The sequence below is a fragment of the Dryas octopetala genome, chromosome 8, assembly GCF_963921425.1.
Source record: "Dryas octopetala chromosome 8, drDryOcto1.1, whole genome shotgun sequence".
NCBI classification, from domain to species: Eukaryota; Viridiplantae; Streptophyta; class Magnoliopsida; order Rosales; family Rosaceae; genus Dryas; species Dryas octopetala.
Genome location: NC_141373.1, coordinates 20503106 through 20519784, shown reverse-complemented (window position 1 = coordinate 20519784; position 16679 = coordinate 20503106). Strand labels below are relative to the sequence as shown.

General features: G+C 34.2%; 1 pseudogene; it reads left to right on the top strand.

The window, feature by feature from the left end:
• The first annotated feature begins 14262 nt into the window (after positions 1–14262).
• On the top strand, positions 14263–15803 carry LOC147277909 (putative indole-3-pyruvate monooxygenase YUCCA10; annotated as a pseudogene).
• Positions 15804–16679: the final 876 nt, after the last annotated feature.

Sequence of the window (16679 nt, the reverse complement as noted above, 5' to 3'; positions counted from 1 at the left end):
ATATTCAAGAATTAATTTTAATTTCTACTGTAACCACCTGCTCGTTGTTCATTTGCTTATACCCAAAACTGCCAAGGCCAATACAGAGAGAGAATAATAAAAACATGGGTTGGGAGGAAGAAGGATAACTAAATGGGATCAGAAAATTGAGTCATTTTTTCACTACCTTTGTTGATAACAATTATATCTACATGTAAATAGAAATTGAGACAACAACAAACTTGATTTCAATTGTGAAAGCGCACAGACCAAGCTTCAAGTGTTCTTCTTTGTTCTGTATTTAGAATCTTAAAAAAAAAACTGCAGGAATATAGGTCAGCTCAAATATACAAGTAGGTATTGTAGTCTTAAAAATGCAATACTAAAAATTAAATGCTTGCTAAATTAAAATGTCAAACAAAATACATACGTATGGGGATTATTCATCACGCAAGTGACAAACCAAATGCATACTCATATGATATATTCAGAACATATATTATAAAGTCATGAACCTCAAAAAAAGGGAATTCCTAAATTGCAATCAAACCCAATATTTCTATTGTTCTAAATCAATCAGATGTAGAGCAAATAATAGGTAAGTCTAACATGTAATAATTCAAGTTCAGATTGCCAGGTTCTCCTTGTCAATTCCTCATCTCATTAATCTAATCCGGTCTCGTGGTCGTTGTTGAACTTCATAGCCAACAACTCATAATGGGGATGAAGTATAAGAAGACTACCATTACATACTTAATTAGGCAAATTTGGGATATGAGTATACTAAATAAACCCATACCTGGCCTTATTTGATCCCTGAGCGCAGAAAAATTTCTCAATCAAAGGGGGGAAGAGAAGGGGGTTTTGCTCCTGCGCGCGGTGGGTACTGCTAATATCATTTATTTCGCGTGATAAATTGGAGAGGGAAGGAGGAGGGTTAATCCTTCATATCGCATATGCCATATTATTTTGGTCATGGCACAGTATGTAAACCGTGACTAATAGATAAAATCTGACAGTAATATATGATGGATCGCCTCTGGATGACCGGTCATCTCAAGAGAGGTCCGGTTCTTAATTCAAACTGAAATGATGGATCGCCTCTGGAGGACCGGTCTCCTCAAGAGAGATCCGATTCTTAATTCAAGCAGAAATGATGGATCGCCTCTGGAGGACCGGTCTTCTCAAGAGAGGTCCGGTTCTCTGTTGCTTATAATTTCAGGGTTCAGGGTAAACCGTGACAGTGGCAATAGTAATTTTGATCATGGCACAGTATGTAAACCGTGACTGAAAGATAAAATATTACTTTTGGAATAGGCACTGCATGAAAACAGTGACTAATAGTTTAAATATACACAATTTAATCAAAACCGTGAGACTTTAGATAACCAGCAAACTTGTACACAATCCGAACAATACTTAGTACATGGCACGGTTTGGAAATCTGTGAATTACTACATGTCACAGTTTGGTCATCTGTGACTTAGTAAATGCGAATGTTGTTCACTGATATCATTTATCGGCTCCGTTGCAGCGGCTCCACGCAGCCGAAGCCGCTGAATTTTAAAAATCCTCACAGTTACCAGTGCCTATTATTAAATTACTCACGGTTACACCGTGAACACTAAGTTTGAGTCACTGATTGCTCAAAACCATGTTTGGAAATGCTGTAATCTCATTCGCCTCATAACTGTGAGTCATTATTCGTGCCTACTGTCCATTTTTCCAGTAGTGTCCATATATTATAATATGGGTGAACATTATTAATATAATATATCATAAAAACTATAAACATGTCGTACATATTACACCAAGTGGCTATATCATGGTTTATATAGAACAATATTTTGGGGCTTCTAGATTTAGTCGTTAAATAAGATTAGATATTCAATAAGACTTAGTGTAAGTTGTGTAACATTAGAAATTGATATTAGTCATTTTTTTTGTTTGATATATTAGTCCTTTGACTATTGTCCACATCAGCATCCATATCGCCAATAGGCCCAATATTGGAAGAAATATTTGTTGAATTGTTGGCAAACGACTGAAACCAGTCATGGTCTACCAAGAATGCATAATTGCATGGATTTCTTGTAGTCACAAAACTGGTATTGAAAGAAGAGAGAAACGATGGAATGAAGGTCTGGCAGCAATCCAAGCCATTGCAGGTGGTACTATTACTGGAAACCTTGTCACATTGAGACAAGCATGTGGCCATCTGAGATTGAGTTTTGTTGGAATTATGATCGATATTTTAAGTAATGAATATTTAAATTAATTATGGAAATATTTATTTGCTTAAATATCATAATTCTATATGAATGGAAAATGTAAGTGGAAAGGAATTAAATATTGGGCTTTATTTAGTAATAGGCCAAATATTGATTTGTAGAGTCATCCTCCAGAAAGCCACTGGTATACGTTCAATTAAAACTGAACATACACAAGGTTTCAAAAAGAAACACTGATTGAAATAAAACAGTCATGGCCATGAACAGAAGTGTCTGTTGCCCATTCAATGGAATGTGTCTCTTGGCCATTTAATTCAATCAAAACCTTTCCAAAAGGCACTTTGCATCTATAAATATAGTAATCTTGAAATCTTTTAGGACATAGAAAAAATTACTAAGAAAAACTTGCATTCATTCAAGCACAGTCTTCCATTACCAAAGAAAGAGTTATTTGCATATTTGGGTTCACAGAACCTTGTAGTTTGAAGTGCTACTACTGCAAGGAAGAAGTCGTTGTATATATCCTGGGAGGCGAGCGCCGATTGACCATAGCACGGTAGGGCGGGCGTAAATCGTCTTAAGGTCATAGTGTTGAACACTAGACTCGACTTCAAAGGTTTTTCTAAACTTCCTTTACTGTCTAATTCTTTGTATTATTTAAATCTCTTTGTTTGAATATAGCAATTTATACCTATAGTTTCCAACAATCTTAAGACGATTTATTTGTGTAATTGCTATATTGTTTCTACTTTTAATTTTTTCTTATTATCTATTCATTCAATATCTGCTTTGACTTTGTCAATTTTGGTGGCTTTGATTTTTGTTCAACAAAGATCTGTTTTGTTTAGTAGTCTACGTTTTGATAGATATATATTTATATATATATACATACTGTTCATTATTCCTATTTATATCATTTTTTATTTACATCTGCTAGTGGGTTTTGTTCTTAGATCTTTATTAGTTTTGATCTTGCCATATTTTTCGTCTTTTGTGCTTTACCTTCTTTACTGTTGCTTTGACATTAAAGAATTCATTTTGTGTATTTATTTTTATTACTTTCCATACATTTAATCTGTGTTTTTGTTTTTTGTTCTGGTTGTGTATTCTGTCTTTCGTTGAAAATCAGTTTCTTTATATTTCTTTTATTCTGCTGTTGTTATATATAGCTGCTTATTCAAAAATTGTTTATACTTCAAAGGAAAAATGAATGCCTCAAGTACTAAGAATATAAATACCATGACTGGACCTGTGACAGAAACAGTCCCTTTGTCATCTGCTATTCCTATGGCATCTGCTCCTGTGTTGCTGCAATCTTCTCACCATGGGGAGAAACCTGGAAAGTTCAATGGAACTGATTTCAAGATGTGGCAGCAGAAAATGGTGTTTTATTTAACAACAATGAACTTGGTCAAATTCTTGAAGGAAGATGCTCCTGCTCCTGGAACTTCCAAAGAATCTATGGTTGCTGCTGATGCCTGGAACCATGCTGATTTTATCTGCAAGAATTATATCCTCAATGGGTTGGACGATGCACTCTACAATGTGTGTAGTCCAATGAAAACAGCCAAGGCGTTGTGGGAGTCTTTGGACAAGAAATACAAGACCGAAGATGCTGGAATGAAGAAATTTATTGTGGGTCGTTTTCTTGACTACAAGATGGTGGACTCCAAAAGCGTGATCAGTCAAGTCCAAGAGTTCCAACTTATTTTGCATGAAATTGATGCAGAGGATATGGTACTTCCTGAGTCATTTCAAGTGGCTACTGTAATTGAGAAATTACCGCCATCCTGGAAGGATTTCAAGAACTACCTTAAGCACAAGCACAAAGAGATGGGGCTTGAGGATCTGATCGTGCGATTGAGGATTGAGGAAGATAATCGCCACTCTGATAAGCGAGGATCTTCCATAGAGGCTAAGGCACACATAGTGGAGAATAGGCCAAATAATAGCAAAAAGAGGAAGCATTTTGGGGAAGGCACAAGTCAAGGAAATTCCAAGAAGGCCAAGGAGTTCAATGACAAGTGCTTTAATTGCAATAAGACTGGCCACCGTGCAAAGGACTGTAGGAGTGACAAGAGTCAAGGCAAGAGTCATGGCAAGAAGAAAGGCAAGGGAAATGAGGCAAACATAACCAAGGAAGATAAGCTCTCCGGCCAATGATATATCTGATATCAATCTTTCTGCGGTCGTCTCTGAAGTTAATTTGGTGGGAAATATCAAAGAATGGTGGGTGGACACTGGGGCTACTCGTCATGTGTGTGCTGATAGGAAAATGTTCTCCACTTATCATGGGCTTGATGGAGAACAACTGTTCATGGGAAACTCCTCCACCTCAAAGGTTGAAGGCCAAGGGAAAGTGGTTCTGAAGATGACATCTGGCAAAGAGGTTACTCTCAACAATGTGCTCCATGTTCCTGACATCCGAAAGAACTTGGTTTCTGAATCTCTATTGAGCAAGAATGGTTTCAAGTTGGTATTTGAGTCTGACAAATTTGTACTTACTAAGAATGGGATGTATGTGGGAAAAGGGTACCTGAATGATGGTCAGTTCAAATTGAATGTAATGACTGTTGTACCAAAAGTTAATAATAATAACACAGTTAGTTCTGCTTATATGCTTGAGTCATCTAATATTTGGCATGGTAGATTAGGCCATGTTAATTTTGATACAATACGCAAATTAACTAACGTGGATCTGATTCCTAAGTTTTACATTGATTCTAATACTAAGTGTGAAACTTGTGTTGAAGCAAAGTTAACTAGAACATCGTTCCATTCTATTGAGAGAACTACTGAACCTCTGGATTTAATTCACAGTGATATTTGTGATTTAAAATTTATACAAACTAGGGGTGGGAAAAAGTATTTTATTACTTTTATTGATGACTGTACAAGATATTGTCATGTGTATTTACTAAGAAGCAAAGATGAGGCGATTGAGATGTTCAAACATTATAAGACTGAAGTTGAGAATCAACTTAGCATAAAGATCAAAGGATTAAGAAGTGATAGGGGTGGTGAATATGAATCACCTTTTGGTGAGTTTTGTGCTCAACATGGAATTATTCACCAAACTACTGCACCCTATTCACCTCAACAGAACGGTATTGCTGAACGAACCATACATTAAAAGAGCTGATGAATGCTTTACTAATAAGTTCTAGAGCACCTCAGAACTTGTGGGGGGAAGCACTGCTATTTGCAAATCTTATTCTCAACAAGTTGCCTCATAAGAAGTTAGACAAGACCCCATATGAATTATGGAAAGGTCACCAGCCTTCTTACAAATATCTCAAAGTGTGGGGTGTCTAGCTAAGGTGGCAGTCCCAGAACCTAAAAAGGTTAAAATAGGACCAAAAACCATTGACTGTATCTTTATTGGTTATGCAATTAACAGTGGTGCATATCGTTTCCTTGTACATAAATCTGATATTTCAGATATACATGTGAACACAATTATTGAATCAAGGAATGCATATTTCTTTGAAAATATATTTCCTTATAAAGAGGCACGAGAAAGAAGTTCTCTTAAAAGAACTTATAATACTGTAAATGATAATAACCAAGAAAGCCATCAAGAAAATATAGACCAAGGGTCTAGTGAACAAGAACCCAATATTGAACCTAGACGTAGCAAGAGAGCAAGAACATCTAAGTCCTTTGGTCCAGATTTTCTGACTTATTTGTTAGAAAATGAGCCTCGTACTTACAAGGAAGCAATGTCTTCACCTGAAGCACCGCTTTGGAAAGAGGCTATTAATTCTGAAATTGATTCCATCTTACAGAATCATACTTGGGAACTGGTGAATCTTCCCCCTGGAAATAAGCCTTTGGGTTATAAGTGGATTTTCAAGAGGAAGATGAAGGCCGATGGAACAATTGATAAATATAAAGCTAGACTTGTTGTGAAAGGATATAAGCAAAAGGAAGGCTTAGATTACTTTGACACATACTCACCAGTTACAAGAATAACATCCATTAGGATGCTAATATAATTACAATAGCAGCATTGCATAATTTAGAAATTCATCAAATGGATGTCAAGACGACATTTCTAAATGGTGAATTAGACGAGGAAATATACATGGAACAACCTGAAGGTTTTGTTATTCCTGGTCAAGAACATAAGGTGTGCAAGCTTGTTAAGTCTTTGTATGGCCTAAAGCAAGCACCAAAACAATGACATCTAAAATTTGACAAAGCCATGATGTCAAATAATTTTAAGATAAATGAGTGTGACAAATGTGTGTACACTAAAAGCACTAAAGATGGGTTTGTCATTATTTGTCTCTATGTAGATGACATGTTGATTATGGGTAGTAATATTGGTATGATTAAATCAACCAAGAAAATGCTAACTAATAATTTTGACATGAAAGATATGGGTGTTGCAGATGTGATTCTAGGAATTAAAATTTCGAGAACATCTGATAGACTAGTCTTGTCTCAATCACACTACATTGAGAAAATACTTGATAAGTTTAACAAGTATGATACTAGTCCTGTACAAACACCTTATGACCCAAATATTAATCTTATGAAGAATGATGGTCAAGGTATATCACAAATAGAATACGCTCGTATCATTGGCAGTCTAATGTATCTTATGAATTGCACTAGACCTGATTTAGCCTACTCAGTTAACAGATTGAGTAGATATACAAATAATCTTGGAAAGGATCATTGGAAGACTATAAGTAGGGTACTTAAATATCTAAGATACACTAAGAATTTCGGACTACATTATACAAGATATCCAGCCGTACTTGAGGGCTACAGTGATGCCAATTGGATATCAGATACTAAAGACTCAAAATCCACAAGTGGATATGTCTTTACGATTGGAGGCGCGGCTGTTTCATGGAGATCCACCAAGCAAACGTGTATTGCTAGATCCACTATGGAATCTGAGTTCATAGCCTTGGATAAAGCAGGAGAAGAAGCCGAATGGCTTCGGAATTTCTTAGAGGATATTCCATGTTGGCCTAAGCTTGTGCCCGTTATATGTATACATTGTGATAGCCAATCAGCGATTGCAAGGGCATAAAATAACATGTATAACGGTAAGTCTCGACATATACGTCGAAGACATAACACCGTGAAGCAACTACTCTCTAGTGGTATCATTACCATTGACTATGTGAAGTCAAGAGATAATTTAGCGGATCCGTTTACGAAAGGTTTGAATAGAGAGCAAGTTTATAGATTATCAAAGGGAATGAGATTAAAGCCCTTGTAAAAGAGAAGCCATAGTGGAAACCCAACCTAGTTGACTGGTGATCCCAAGATTTAGGTTCAAAAGGGACAACTAAATTATGGTATGCTCTGACCTAGCACTGCGGAGATAAAATCTCCTTCCCATTCCTAATAAAAAGCAGTGCTGCCTGCAATGTGATTATAGGCTAAGCTATGCTTTTAATGATTCTATATCTTGGTTTATCCGAGTGGGGTATGGCAGGATATTCCTTATAGGCAGTCACCTATATGAGTGGAAATGTGGCCGTTTCTATGAGAATTTTGAGTAAGGCTGAATTCTCTAAAGCACTCATGAATACCAGGTTTTGTTCAAGGCCGAAATGAACACAACCGTTAGAACTAAAATATGTCTGGGAGGTTATTGTGTGAGTACTATTGTCTTGGTTTACACCAACAGCTGAACAGTTCAAGACATTACGTTCACTGATTAGCCAAGTAAATCCGATAGTCCTTCACTAGGGAAGGTTCAAGGCCACAAGCTACCTATCTTGATTCAATAACTTTCCAATAAGTAACTCTTTCTAGTGTCTGCATCCTCATATGCATATATTTGTGCCAATTTTCATTCATGTGAAGGATTGTTAGAATTATGATATTTTAAGTAATGAATATTTAAATTAATTATGGAAATATTTATTTGCTTAAATATCATAATTCTATATGAATGGAAAATGTAAGTGGAAAGGAATTAAATATTGGGCTTTATTTAGTAATAGGCCCAATATTGATTTGTAGAGTCATCCTCCAGAAAGCCACTGGTATACGTTCAATTAAAACTGAACAGACACAAGGTTTCAAAAAGAAACACTGATTGAATTAAAACAGTCATGGCCATGAACAAATGTGTCTGTTGCCCATTCAATGGAATGTGTCTCTTGGCCATTTAATTCAATCAAAACCTTTCCAAAAGGCACTTTGCATCTATAAATATAGTAGTCTTGAAATCTTTTAGGACATAGAAAAAATTACTAAGAAAAACTTGCATTCATTCAAGCACAGTCTTCCATAACCAAAGAAAGAGTTATTTGCATATTTGGGTTCACAGAACCTTGTAGTTTGAAGTGCTACTACTGCAAGGAAGAAGTCGTTGTATCCTGAGAAGCGAGCGCCGATTGACCATAGCACAGTAGGGCGGGCGTAAATTGTCTTAAGGTCATAGTGTTGAACACTAGACTCGACTTCAAAGGTTTATCCTGATTTATCCAATTTTTTGCAAGGATGATTCTTGTGTATAGACGTAAAAAATAGATGGCTTCGATCATTAAATTACAATGCGGAGTGGGTCCGACAAACTATACATCATCATTATGTTTAAGTTGAGGTATACCTCAACAAAAGGGGCCTGTATATTATATACATATTTATATATACAGGAGCCTATATATCAATAAGGGATCCCTTGATCCCCCTGTGGGGCCCACACGGGTCATTTTGTGTCGATCCGAACCGTCTATTTTTTACATCTCCATTGATAGATCATAAAAGATCAGCCAAATCGGAAGCCATTTATCCATTTGATTAAGCGGTCAAAGTTTAGGTGTTTATAATTTGTTTGATCCAAATTAGATATTTTAACAGTCTCCGATTTGACTGATTTTTTATAGGGATGATCTATTAATGAAAATGTAAAAAATAGACAGTTCTAATCGACATAAAACGACCCATGTGAACCCCACAAGGGAATCCCTCATTTAACACTAAATGAGGGATCCCTTATTAAAAGACCGCTATTTATATATATATATATATATTGCATAAATATATATAGCATGACTTGAGAAGGCACTAATTTCAAATACTTAAAAGAGATTATACAATCTCTTAGATAGTCAAACAACATAAATATTAAATATGAGGCATGTACATGCAAGGAGTAAAATTTCGGATTTCGCAGAAATTTCGATGGAAATTTCGAGAAATTTTAAATTTCGACAAAAATTTGACAGAAATGACGGAAATTACTATTAAAATACGGAAATTTTGAATGAAACTTTCCTATATGTTTATTTAACATATTATCTACTATATTTATAAAAAATAATTGAAAAAACCTAATTATATAATAGGTTTCATGTTATATAAGATGAATATAATGCGCGCTGGAGGCAAAATAACATTAGTATATTCTTTATACTCTATAATCTATACATTAAATCCTATATACTCTATATACCCTAATATTCTATATACCCTAATATTCTTTATACTCTGTAATCTATATACTAAACTCTATATATTCTATAATCTATACTTCATATTATTTATGATATGATATAAGATATTAGGGTTTAGGTCCTTTAGGGTATTTTTAATTATTTTTTATATAAAAATATATTAGAGTTTATAATTTAAAAATAACTAAACGAAGTCTCAAAAGAGCTAGACGAAATCCCAAACTTTTTTTTTCTTTCCAAGATAAGAAATATTACTATTCGTTTGTGTTACTATATATTTTTATTAATGTACAAGCATTTAGTAGTTATATTAATCTGGGTTTTCTTTCTTGTTACTTTTAGATTAATTTCTATTATTTTTTGTTTTTGGCATCTGATTTTCTGGGTGTTGTTAAATTAATCTTTAATTTAGTCTCATAATTTTAAGAAATTACTAATTAGTTGGTGAAGAGGTTTTTTAAATTAATGTTGACCAAATATGGCCATAAGCCCATAAGTTCATAATCTATGTGCTGGCCAAACTACTAAAGATCAACACCCACCAATATCACCTCTAGTAGATTAACACGTACCCACCAACTTTTGGCATCTGAAGGGTACTAAGTCTAAGACTCTAAGTCTAAGTATCTAACTTTATATTTTTCTTTTTTTTTCTCTTTTCTTTTTTTCCTTCCTTTCTTTTCTTTTTCTTTCCTTCACTTTCTTTCCTTTCCTGTGACTTTTCTTCCCTCTTTTCTACGTCTGCTGGGACACTCTTCTCTCTCTACTAGTCCCAGCCCATCTCTCTTCTTCCCTCTCATTTCTCTCTCCCAGCCCAGTCGCGCGCATCTCTTTCTTTTTCCTCCTTCATCCTTCTCCTCTTCTTCCTCTCCTTAATTCCCGATCTCTTCTCCCTCCCTCCCCGTTGGCTGAGTTTATTTTGGTTGTTTTTGGACTGTTTTTTACAGGTTTGCTGGGTTTATTTTGGCTGGGTTTGAATGATTTTTTAGAGTGTTGCTGGGTTTGGACTTTGGACAGAGAAGGAGAAGATCGACGGATAGAGAAGTGATGAGCGAAATTTCGACAAATTTCGGCAAATTTCGGCGAAATTTCTGAAATTTCGAAAATTTCGGCGAAATCTTCACGAAATTTGGACGAATACTTGTTAAAATTTCCTTACCTCTAAAAAACGAAATTTTCGGCAAAATTTCGCCGAAAATTTTGAAATTTTATTCCTTGCGTACATGTGACTGGGAAGTCACATGTGCTTCTAGAAGGGTGCTAGTCACATGTGCTTCTAGAAGGATGCTCATATAGTTTCATAGAGTTGTGAAGCCAATAAATATTGGCATGCAAAATCGTGCATGTGGTTTACGAGTCAAAAAATCATACGTTAAAAAGTAACAGTAATTCAAAGAAAAGCAGCAGAACAAGAAGCATACAGCAGAAACTGACGAATAAGGAAGCGCATGAAAACTTAGACCGCCTACTAAATATAATATCTGCGTTGAAAATTTACACACCAGCCAATCTCACCGACTAATCATCTAATGCTCATTAGAGATAATTAAATGAGAAATGCTAGCTATTTTATCTCTTCTTTTCTCAATTTCACAGAATCGTTTTTCGGATTTACTACTTTTTAAATATTATTTCCGTAAAAACTAAAAATGATAAAATCATTTAGTCGATCACTTAAGTAGTATTATATAAATAAATAATTTTTGTTACAGTTAAATAACTAAATAATTTTTATTTAACTGATTTCTTACAAAAATAAATTTTAAAGAATAATCTGAAAATAATTGAACAATTTTGATCGTAACATTATAGTATAGTATATAATGAACATGAGAAAAAATTAAAAGGGCACAAAAAGAAGAGTAGTGTTAGAGGACAATAATTGAGGAAAAATAAGATTTGTATGGTTCCCTTTTTTTTCCACACACGAATTGTCATGACGACACCTGGGACCAACAAAAGTACAATAATTGAAGAAAAATGTAACCACGTAGTAACTATTCACGTACTAGTCACTTTTTGTCTCGAAAGGAATACAAATTAAATAAGGGTAAATTATAATTATATACCTCAATTATACATCACTTTTCAACTTGGTATCTCAAGTTTAAAAAGTTACATTAAAGTACCCCAACTACGAAACTGTGTCAATTAAAAATCCATGCATGTATAACTTCACTATCAATACCAATAAATCCCTGCAACTGATCTGTTGCAATCTTACAAAGTAGCAAAAATATCCCAAACAAATTTTTGAAAAAATAAAACATATATAGTCTCCATTTTTTGTAATTACCGAATATAGTAGCTTTTCCTCTCTGCTTCTCGATCAATACATAATTAATCAACTTCAAGTTCAAATAAGTAAACCTTAAATCAAATTCCTGCAATAAAATTGCTTTAGGTTTAGTAGTTATTTTAATTTTTGCATGTGTAAAAATCCATATCAATTGAAAAGTAGAGAAATTTATTTGAAGTGAAAGACAATTGTGCAAGAACAAGAAAAAAAAAAAAGAGATTGACGTTAGATGAATGAAAATTTGAAAAGGACCTTCTAGAATAGACAAAAGGGAAAGTGGCAAAAATAGAAAGAATAAAAAAGGCTAACATGTGTGAGACCTGATTTATTTTAAGGGTATATATTTCAATAAACTACCATATATCATAAGCCAATCTTTTTTTAATGCCAAAATTTGAGTGGGGGCTTGTGTCCCCCCTCGTCCTCACGTGGCTCTGCCACTGATTTTGTTGCCAGCCATCATTATAAAAGGTGTAACGAAATATTTGTCATACTCTCTCAGTATCGATTTAACAATGTGTGTTCTAGTTTAGAATTTTTATCAGTGAGAATCTTTGTGTTCATTGCCTAATAAGCCATTTTGTCGTTCATTGTCGATATGTCGTCTCATACGTATGATTGAGTAAAACAAACATGACCAATATATCCTTGAATTTCGGTTGCATTTTCCAACATTTTATCTAGATATTTTTAAAAAAATTTAATTACTTAATTACGATATTTGGAAAGACTTCAAAATCTAAATCCCAATATGTTAGGGTATCCTATTCTGTCCTTAGCAAATTCGATATATTTTTTAATTATTATTATCAAATATTTGAACTCAAGATCGATCTTCTCTCACGAAGAAAAGACTAGGTGCTACTACTAGACCAAATGGTCATTAGCAAAAAAAATTCAATATTCTTAATAACAAAGAAGTGCATTATCGTTATCAATCCAACTAATACTTTTTTGTGTTGAAGCATGGTAAAAACTTTTATGTTCATGTGTTCAACAAAAATTACATGTTTTATGTTTATTTTTTGTGTTTAAAGATTCGATATCGTCTAAATTAAGTTCTATATTCTTGTGTTCCAATTTGTTTTTTTCAATTAAAAAATGCCCTTATCGTTAAAAGGCTCATGTAGTTGAATTTTTTTTTAATGAGATTTATAAGAATGAATAAATTCTAAATGGAAAAGAGAGGGAGCAATATGAAGAATTTATTTATCTTAATTAAACTCCGGAGGCACCTTTTTGAATGTTAAAGTGGAACAGAGAAAAAAGTATAGCGTACTTCTGAAAATAAAATTAAGAATTTATAACTACTAAATTTAGAAATTAGGGCAATATATAGGTGAGTGGGATGGTTTCATTCCCATAAAGAATCTTTATGGTAGATGCTTCTCGGCACCATCTATATATTTGCATTTCAGATACATTGTATATTTGATTATATTGTATAACCTATGTAAACTAAATCAAAATGGATACAGAAAATGAATCTCCCACTTTTTTGCTTTCTAAGGAGATGAAATGAACAGTAGTGATTAAAAGTTCCAGATCGAGAGGATCTGCTTGCATTCAAATACGTACATTTATATATAACATTGTTCTTAATTGTTTAGCCAAAGTAAACTAAAATAAAATGGAAACAAGCTAATAAATGGTACCTTAGTGCGTATATGCATAGTTTATGATATGGTTGTAGTTAACAGATCGATTATGAAAGTGATGAATATTTCATTGATCTTTATGTACAATGACTGACTTTATATATACAAGATAGGAGTCTTGGTAAGGAAAAGACTAATCTACAGCTAATAGACAACTGCATCTATCGAACAATTTTAGGATTATAGTAATTAGAGGATCCTCTAATAATACTGATGCATCGTTAAAGCCTTGATCTTCTCCTATGAGTTTTCTCCATTAATCATGATTTATTGTAATTAGCTGCATTATTAGAGGAGTTGACTGCCTTGATCCTCTAATAATACTGATGCATATATCGTTAAATTAAGCCTTGATCTTCTCCTATGAGTTTTCTCCATTAATCATGATTTATTGTAATTACCTGCATTATTAGAGGAGTTGATCGACTGCCTTTATAGTAGTATAGAGTCAAACATCAACACATAACGCACAAGACCAACAAAAACTGTGCGCGCGCATGCCAAGTATAACGCTTAGCTAAGACTATACATGACAAGTATGCATACTCTCAGGAAATGGTGAAACCAATATTTTATTTGGAGATCCCACTATATAAATAGGCAAGCAAGGACTAAGCCACATATCAGTTCAACCCTTGCAGAGCCTTGACCAAAATCCAGAAATGGAGGAAGTAGAGGTAGTCATAGTAGGTGCTGGCCCTGCAGGCATAGCAACCTCTGCCTGTCTTAATCGCCTTGACATCTCAAATGTGGTGCTCGAAAGAGAAGATTGCTATGCTTCTCTTTGGAAGAAAAGGTCATATGACCGTTTGAAGCTTCACCTAGCAAAGCAATTCTGTGAACTTCCTTATATGCCTTTCCCTAAAAGTGCACCCAAATACATGCCCAAGAATGACTTTGTTCAATACTTGCATGCTTATGTGTCTCATTTCAAGGTAAGTCCTAACTACCACAGAACTGTGGAGTCTGCATTCTATGATCTGGATGTGGGAAAATGGTGTGTTATTGTCAAGAACACTCTTTTGGGTTTGCGAGAAATATACCTTGGGAGGTTTCTTGTGGTTGCAAGTGGTGAAAATAGTGAAGGTTGCATTCCTCGAGTTCATGGCTTGGATGGGTTTAGTGGTGAGATCATGCATTCAACCCAGTATGCGAATGGGAGGAAATATGGTGGAAAAGATGTTTTGGTGGTTGGGGCTGGGAAATTTCTTATGACTTGTCAAATTGGGGTGCTAATACTACCATCGTTGTCCGTAGCCCGGTAAAACTTCTCTCTCTTTAATTCTCTCTACACAATATAATATATTTGTTACATTAATGTTTTATAACTTGTTTAATAACAATTTATAAATTGCATGCAGGTACATGTTCTCACCAAGGAAATGGTGTACATTGGAATGGTTTTATCAAAACTCTTTCCAGGGAAATTGGTGGACACTATTGTCATGACGTTAAGCAAATTAAAGTGGGGAAATTTATCCAAATATGGGCTTCAAAAGCCAACAGAAGGACCATTTTATCTCAAGGAAACTAAGGGTCGATCCCCCATCATCGATGTTGGGACCCTTGACAAGATCAAGACTGGGGAAATCAAGGTATACTCAAAAATGCATGCATGCATGGTTTATATATGATCTTCATATATATTTTTTTCACAACAGTTTCTTAATTTTTCCATCGATTTAATTGTATATCCTGCAAAATGGTTAATCACTTGATTATCCATTTCGATCATGTGATGATGATGATGATGGTGACAATACTCATCTTCGATCAGGTTGTTCCATCTATCACAATCATAGAAGGAAACAAAATCGAATTTGGGAATGGCTACTTCAATCGCTATGATGCTATTATATTTGCTACTGGTTACAAAAGCACTGTGCTAAACTGGCTTAAGGTACGTGATTTTTTTTGGTATTCTCAGTTACATTATTACTGATTAAATTATAAACACATATTCAAGTACATTGATATACGTACCTACATTATCCATATGTTTATAACTTAGGATGACGACCATTTGTTTAATGACGATGGAATGCCAAACCAAAGTTTCCCGAATCACTGGAAGGCAAAGAACCGTGGTCTTTACTGTGTTGGATTCTCAAGGCGTGGATTGTCTGGCATTTCATATGATGCACAAAACATAGCAAAAGATATCAGTTCTGCTTTAAATGATCAGAAGAAGAAAAACAACTGAACGATCCACCATGAATTGCATGTTATGTGCTAATCTCTGAGACTGTATGTCTCTATATATATATATGTATCTGTATATATATATATATATAATGTCAAGAAGATCCAAGTGGGTTAATTTGTCAACCATGCATTCGAATGTTTGTATGGCTATGTATCTTGGTTCTTGCTGTATAATATAAATAAGAAGACTTGTTATTATCCATTTCTTCTTAGTTATTATTTTAATTATAGTTCATTAGAAATTTCGCTCTTTAATCAATTGAGAGAGAGAGAGAGAGAGAGAGAGTACGTACAATGATTTTTATAAAGTCGACACTAGAATAACACGTGTGGAGGAAACCTTAGGAGGTGTCAACATTCAAGAAGAGAAATCGGAGGGAAAGAGAAAGTGAAAGAGAGAGAGAGAGAGAAAAGAAGAATCCATATCTGATTGATTGTAAAATTAATGATCCAGTACATTTCTCACTAATACAGCTGAGTTTATATAACTATATAAGCACTATGCGTTATGCTTGACTAACATACTAACAGCATTAAGCTCCTCCAACCGTGTAAGTTTTGTAACTAACTAGTACTGACTTGTGCTGACTCAGCTTGTTCACACGTGTGTATACTAACAACAGGGAATCAACTATGTGAGAAATTATTTTGTATGATCATAATATCATCAAATAGTGTACTTAAATATAGGTTAACATTATTAATATAATATATCATAAAAACTATAAACATGTCGTACATATTACACCAAGTGGCTATATCATGGTTTATATAGAACAATATTTTGGGGCTTTTAGATTTTAGTCGTTAAATAAGATTAGATATTCAATAAGACTTAGTGTAACATTAGAAATTGATATTAGTCCTTTTTTTT